The 7,219-nt window shown below is 43.8% G+C and overlaps 1 protein-coding gene across 1 annotated transcript in view; it reads left to right on the top strand.

The window, feature by feature from the left end:
* Positions 1-3,199: 3,199 nt before the first annotated feature.
* Positions 3,200-7,219, top strand: part of Matr3 (matrin 3) — a 32,351-nt gene continuing 28,331 nt past the window's right edge. The window contains exon 1 of the mRNA XM_013020309.1: positions 3,200-3,301. The gene's annotated coding sequence lies outside the window, so the exon portion shown is untranslated. The remainder of the gene's footprint in view (positions 3,302-7,219) is intronic.

Here is a 7,219-nt window from a genome sequence, read left to right as displayed (position 1 = left end):
GCTAGATCGTAGGCAAACTTTTTTCCTGATTATGGGATTTTTGGAATGTGGCACAAAGTATCTCCATACATACTAACTGCTAAATGTAAAATTATTGGTCTCAGGCCTGTTACTCAGACCATTAATGAATTGCAGTTTCAAAAATAATCTGGGGATATAACAAAGGTAGAGCACTTTCAATCTATGGGTGATACCCTGTATTTGATCTCAGGCACCACAAAAAAAATATGTATTAGGATAGCATATTCACCAGTTGAAGGTTTTAAGGGATTTTGCCCTCCATATTCAACCAGGGATTCAACTCAGGTCCAGAGTTACTACCTTGTAATTAAAAATCCATCATTTAGGTGAGTTAAACTTTACCTTAAACCTTTCAGTCTCATCAGAAATTGGCTTTGAAGATTTTTTAGGAGCATCTAACCTACTCACAAGTAACCCAAGTGTCAATAAAGTGCTTGATGTATCTCACAGCCTGTTTTTTGTGGGTTTTTTTGGGTCCAGTCATGGGGCCTGACTCTGGGCTTGGGTGCTGTCCCTCAGCTCTTCAGCTCAAGGCTAGTGCTCTACCACTTGGGCCACAGCACCACTTTCCGGTTTTTGTCTTTTTGCTTATGTGGTGCTGAGGAATCAAACCCAGGGCCTCAGGCATGCAAGATGCTTTACCACTGAGGCACCTTCCCAGCCTCAACGGCCATGTTTCTTAGTGCCCCATAACATTTAGTTTTCCTGTGGGCCTTTGTTAGTGTACGTGATGATTTGCTGAAAAAGTGACTTTTCTTTGCAATCAGAAGATGTCATAGCCTTCTGGAAACATTTGAGAAGTAAGATTTGACTGACAAACCCTAGAGTTGAAGACATTTAGCCAATAGAAATACAGAGCACATGGTATTTCAAATGGAAATTAGATTAAGATTAGTAAACTTTCAGGTCCCCTCTTAAACTTTTAGCTCCTGAAGCCAGCTCAAATCTCACTTTGGGGCAATTCTTGAAACCTAAATGCCTTCAAGCCTATATCATGTACACTGGAGTTGCAGTTCAACTTAATCACTGTGGACATTCCTGAAACCCTAGCTATGCAGAAAGAAGGCTGAGACCTGGGAATAATGGTTCATAGCATAACAAAGCCCATTTCTACTACATTGGGTATTCAGCCCACTTCCCCACTAAACTGGAGATATGTTACCAATGTCTTGAAATACTGTATTTAGTCTTCATCTTCACTCATCACATTGTCCTTAAGTTTGGTTTTCAGGGTGTGCATTTTTATATAGGTTAGTACCTAAACTATCTTCAGTATCTAAACCATCTTCAGTTGACTACTGTGTTCTCCATGGATGCAGAAAATTTTTTCAAAATCTGACAGCAAGCTCTAAGTCTTGAATCTCAGGTGTTTGGCTGCTTGTCCCACTGCATTTACAACCGCAAGGCGTTTTTTCCCTACCTCTTTAGATTTAAGGTTACAGTTTCCCAAAAGCTGCCTGTGAAAGCACTGGGTTTCATAACATGATATTTGTGCCTGAGTACTGCCTCGTTTTCTTCACATGGTTATCAAATATTAGCTTAAACTTAAGTTTTTTAATATTCTCATAGCTCAGATTACCCCAACTCATAACACTATTGGTTCAGAGTTTAATACAAGCCCCCAGAGGACAAGACTAATAGTTTTGTTTTTTTGTGTTTTTTTTGCTGGTCATGGGCCTGAACTGGGCCTGGGCGCTATCCTATCTCTAAGCTCTTCAGCTCAAGGCTAGCACTCTACCACTTGAGCCACAGTGCCAATTCTGGTTTTTTCTTATGTGGTGCTGAGGAATCGCACCCAGGGCCTCATGCATGCAAGGCAAACGCCCTACCACTGAGCCACCTTCCCAGCTCCTGATGTGTCTTCTTAAATCTTAAAATAACCCAGCTTGTAACACCAGTTGTTGTAGAACAACCAGGAATTTGCTGTGTTCTCCAGATAGACTTGCACATGTTCTGAGGTGAAATGTGTTTGTGTGTGTGCAGGTCCTGGGTGCTGTCCCTGAGCTTTTGTGCCCAAGGCTACCATTTAAGCCACCGCTCCTCTACCGATTTTTTTTATTTTTTTGGTTGTTAATTGAAGATAAGATTATCACAGATTTTTCCTGCTCTGGCTAGCCTGGAACTTCGATCCTCAAGACTTGGCCTCCTGGCTGGGCACTCGTGGCTTATGCCTGTAATCCTAGCTTACTCAGGAGGCTGAGATCTGAAGATCACGTTTCCAAGCCAACCCCGGCAAGAAAGTTCATGAGACTTATCTCCAACTAACCACCAGAAAATCGGAAGTGAGAATGTGGCTCAACGTGGGTAAAGCACTAGCCTTGAGGGGAAATGCTCAGTGACAGTGCCCAGGCCCTGAGTTAAGTTCCACATCCGATTTAAAAAAAAAAAAATTCCTGAGTACCTAGTGAGTTACCGTTGCCTAGCTGAGATTTTTTTCTTTTTTAATGGCTATACTCCTTCAGGAAACGCCCTGGAGCAATTCCTTTTTTCACTACAAGTTTTTAGTGTCTCATAGCATCTCTCAACTAGGACAGTACCTTTCCGATTTTGAGAGGTTGAGTAAATTGTGTTGCTCACCCATAGTAAGCATTCCGTAATTATTCATCATCATTAATTGTGCTGGAAAATTCCTTGCCCTCGACAGCTGGATTCTGTGGTTCGGGAGAGCTGTATCCTTTGCTTGTCTGAAATGGGGACGCAAATGGCTTCGGTGGCAGTCTTCGAGGGAATGGGCTCTAAGGCTCTTGCTCCTACTTACTCTTCTGGACGGAAATTCCTTTTATTTAAAAACCAGTCGAAATGGTATCAATTCCCTGAAGTACCATCCGTCAGCAGATAACTGCACAGAGTGTAGAAATTAGGTTTACGCTAGAGACTCTCCGCCCTGCCAATAACGCACCTTAAGTTTCGCACGTTGCTGTTTAGGGATGTGGGAGGTAGATGCCTTTTCGGGAAAGGGACTCCAACTCAGAAGATAACTTGCCCATTTTCTCGCCTCAGCCCAAGGAAGAAGAGTTAAATCTCGGGATCTGAGAGGAACGCCGCGAAAAGCGAGAACGAGACAACGCGCGCACCGCAAAGGGGGAGGAGCCTGGCGCGCGCCGAACCGGGGCCCGAGGGGGGTGGGACGAGCGCTCTCGCGAGAGTGGGTTAGTTCTTGTGCTGCAGCCGCTGCCGCCGCCTCTTGCCAGCGCCGTTGCTGCGGGGGATTGTGGGAGCCTCCGCGTCCCGCTCGCAGGGAGAGAGGTACCTCTCCTTTTCCCCTCTCCCTTTCCCTCAGGTAGGCGCGAAGCTGGTAAGAGTCGGGTGGGTGTCCGGGGGCGCTCTGCGTCCGCCGGGAGGGGGCAGCGACGGCGACTAGGGCCGCGGGGAACCGGCGGCGCGCCTTTATTGCTCGCTCCCGCTCGCCCGCTCTGCCTCCCTTCGCGCTGCGTATGTGAGCCGCCTAATCGGCGGCCGCCATGTTAGGAGCGCAGTGGCAGCGCAACCAGCCTCCTCAGGTGACGGAGGTGAGCGGTTCTTGAGGAAGACTCGCTTCCACCCAGTGGCCCGGGGTGCAGCGGGAAAGCCAGGGCTCCCGAGGTTTGCTTATCGGCCGAGCCTCACGCGTCTTGGGCTAACCGTAGGCGGGGGCGGGACAAGTCCGTTACACGCGGGCCGCCGCGCTCAGGGGGAGGGAGGAGCGTTTGAGGCCTGAGGGACCTTACTGTCCGTTGGGGAACCTGCCGTTTGGGGCGGATAGTTAAAGCTAGCAAAAGGCCTTGGGTAGCGCCAACCCCAAAGAGTGCGTTTGCCTTTTTCTTCTGAAAATGTGAACCCCCCAAAATGGAGGATTTCTAACACTGGAAAGCTTTTCTGTTTTGAGCTACGTGGGTTTTGTTTTGTTTTGTTTTTTCTGGTGTAGCTTTCAAGCCCATCCTCGCCCTTGGCTTCGTAGCACCCCCCCCTCCCCCATACACACTCGTTTTCCCTGCCCAGACGCCCGCGCGATTTTAGCCAGACATCTGGAACAACACCCCCCCCCCCCCAGTCTCGTAAAAATGGCCGAAAATGAGACGTTAACGCTTGTTTTTTCGTATTGCGTCGTGGATAAAAAACCTTCTGCACGCCGGGAGGCGGATTTGTTCCATGTTTGGTCAGTCGCCTCACATTCCTTTTCTCTGTGAAAATACTGTTAGTCCAGGTTCATCTGGACAGGATCATGTTTTGTGGGACCTTCCGGTTTCCAGACAAAGGGTTTGGAGTACCATGATGTAGTAGCCGCACCGTTCTTTCCATTACTAGTTCTGTGCCATGCTCTGTATTTTACTTTCAGGGTGGATGACTATCCCCGAAATGTTGATCTTTCCTTATGGCTCGGTCTTGTGGAATAACGTCTTCTGTGGAATATTCCTATTGGATCAGTTACATGTTTTCAACTAAACATTTCTAGGACAGTTACGATATTCAGAATTGTTCTCTAGAATAATTTCTTGGAATAATGTGAGTCGTTGATTTCGTAGGTGGTGATCATGGGATTTTTGTATTGATACCGCTCTCTGTGTCATGGGATTTTTGTATTGATACCGCTCTCTGTATAAAGCTTGGTTTAAGATTTTACAATGGTATGACACGTTTTTCTCCCAGGTGAATTTGAACAGTTGACTCCGCTGGCAAAAGAATTTTAGGCTATTCACCCAAGTTTTCAAAATAAAAATCCCTTTAAAAGCTTATTATTTTACTAACAGTTTTGTCAGTGTATGCCATGTCTACTTATTTTTTCCTTTTTCTTCTTTTTTTTAAAATTTTATTTCACAGAGTCTTACTATGTATCCCAGACTTGGCCTTGAACTCCTTGTTTCAGCCTTCCCATTGCTAGAATTACAGACTGGTAGCACAATGCCCAGCTGTGGACATAATTTTCGAACATTACTTTAGAAGTCAGAAAGTGGAGGAAGCAATTTTGTTGCAAAAATATTCTGACAATTCCTTTTGCTCTGGAGTAAGCTGTTTTTGAAAACTAAATTAGATGCCATCGACTTTGAACACATAAAGATTGTTTTGGCTGATTATGTAAGAATTTAAAAAGTTCATTTATTTACCCTTGAAGATTTTGTGATGAAGTTCTTTAAACCTCTTAGCACTAATTCTTACAGGTGCCCGTAGAGGAACCATATCAAATGCTTTCCCTACTATTTATGTAGTATTTCCCTACTATTTATATAGTATTTTCAACTAATATGAAAGGATTTAACCAGTCTTCATGTGAACATTTATGTTAAGTGAGTCTAAACATACTGCTGATACTTTTAGGCCAAATATGTTTTACAAGTCAGTGACAGAAACTAAAATTTTAATAACATTTAGTGGTGTTTTGTGGATATTTAGAAGTATCACAAAGTTCCAATCTAATATGTGGAAGATGTTAAATCAGTTACAAAGTTAGTATAAGTACTATCTGTGTTGTAGAACTCTTGTTCATTGGGTCTTTTTACTTAATAAATGTGCTTAAAATGGAAGAATTGTACTTAATGGAATTTGTTCTTGGATATAGTCAAAAGCTTTGTGCATGTAAATGTTAATGGTTAGGCATGTTAAAAATCTGAGATGAAGGGTTGGGATGTTGGTAGTGGCAAAGCATTTGCCTAGCAAGTACAACATCCTTAATTCAATCACCAGTGTCAAAAAAAGAAAAAATCTGAGATTAGAGCTGTTCACAATGACTGAGACCTGTAAGATTAGCTACTACACAAGAGGCTGATATCTGAGGATACCAATTCAAAGCCAGCCACCAAAAGGAGCGAAGTGGAGCTGTGGTTCAAGGAGTAGAGTGCTAGCCTTGGGCAAAAAAGCTCAGACACTAGGGATGGAGGTATGGCTCAATTGGTAGCCAATGAAGCAAAGTGGTCAGGTACCCAGTTTGAGTCCTGGTCTCAAAAAGAGAAAAGGAGAAAGAAAAAAAGTTCAGGGACAGGGCTCAGGCCTTGAAGCACCAGGACTAGGACAAAAATAAGATCTGAGATTTGTGCTAGGGGTATAGCCCACTGGTAGAGAACTTGCCTCACACACAAGGTCCTGGGTTCTTTCCCAGCACTGCAAATACAAACATTTGTGTTCCATAATTGAAAAAGGTTTTATTAAGAAAATCTGCCAATTTTAGTGTAGAAATCAGTATCTATACAGCTACTTGATGCAGTATTTTTAGAGAGTAATTGAAATTTGTTAGGGCATATAACATCTACAAAAGAAAGTTGAATTTGTTATTAAGTTTGATTTTGTGTGCGTGTGTGTGCTAGTCCTGGGGCTTGAACTTGGGGCCAGGGCTCTAGCCCTGAGCCTCTCTATACTCCAGCACTCTTATCACTTGAACTACAGCACCACTTTCAGTTTTCTGGTGGTCATATGGAGATAGGAGTCACAGACTTTCCTGCGAGGGCAGGCTTTGAACCACAATCCTCATATCTCAGCCTCCTGAGTTGCTAGGATTACAGGCCTGAGCCACTGGTGTCCATCTCTTTTTTCTTTTTCTTTCTTTTGGTGTCCATCTCTTTCTTTTTCTTCCTTCCTTCCTTCCTTCCTTCCTTCCTTCCTTCCTTCCTTCCTTCCTTCCTTCCTTCCTTGTCAGTCGTGGGGTCTGAATTCTGGGCCTGGGCTCTGTCCCTCAGCTTTTCAGCTTAAGGCTAGCACTCTACCACTTGAGCCACAGCACCACTTCTGGCTTTTTCTGCTTATGTGGTGCTGAGAAATTGAACCCAGGGCCTCATGCAAGGCAAGGCAAGCACTCTACCACTAAGCCACCTTCTCAGCTATTCACGTGTTTGTATGTCACTAATTTTATACGTAATACAAAGGAAGGATTTTGTTGTTATATTCCTAAATATTTAAGAGTGGGTCTCACTGGGTAACCAAGGATGGCCTTGAACTGTCACTTATACTTGCAGCTTACATTTAGTTTTGTAATGAGAAAAAGTAAATGTAAGTGCTAGCACTACTTAAGCAAGTCAGAATCTCATGTTTATTTTTCAGTATCTCATGTATTTATAGGAGGAATTAAGTGAGAAAAAAATAGTGCTGTATTCAGTGCAAGAATTCGATAATAATTTGAAATGTTCTTATTAACACCTCTCTTAAGAACATATATGTAGCCAGGCACTGCTTGTCCACACCTGTAATCCTACCTACTCAAGAGGCTGAGATCTGAGGATATCCATTGGAAGTC

The sequence above is a fragment of the Dipodomys ordii genome, unplaced genomic scaffold, assembly GCF_000151885.1.
Source record: "Dipodomys ordii isolate 6190 unplaced genomic scaffold, Dord_2.0 Scaffold50, whole genome shotgun sequence".
Taxonomy (NCBI): domain Eukaryota; kingdom Metazoa; phylum Chordata; class Mammalia; order Rodentia; family Heteromyidae; genus Dipodomys; species Dipodomys ordii.
The sequence above is the reverse complement of the archived record's forward strand: the minus strand, read 5'-3'. Positions and strand labels throughout refer to the sequence as shown.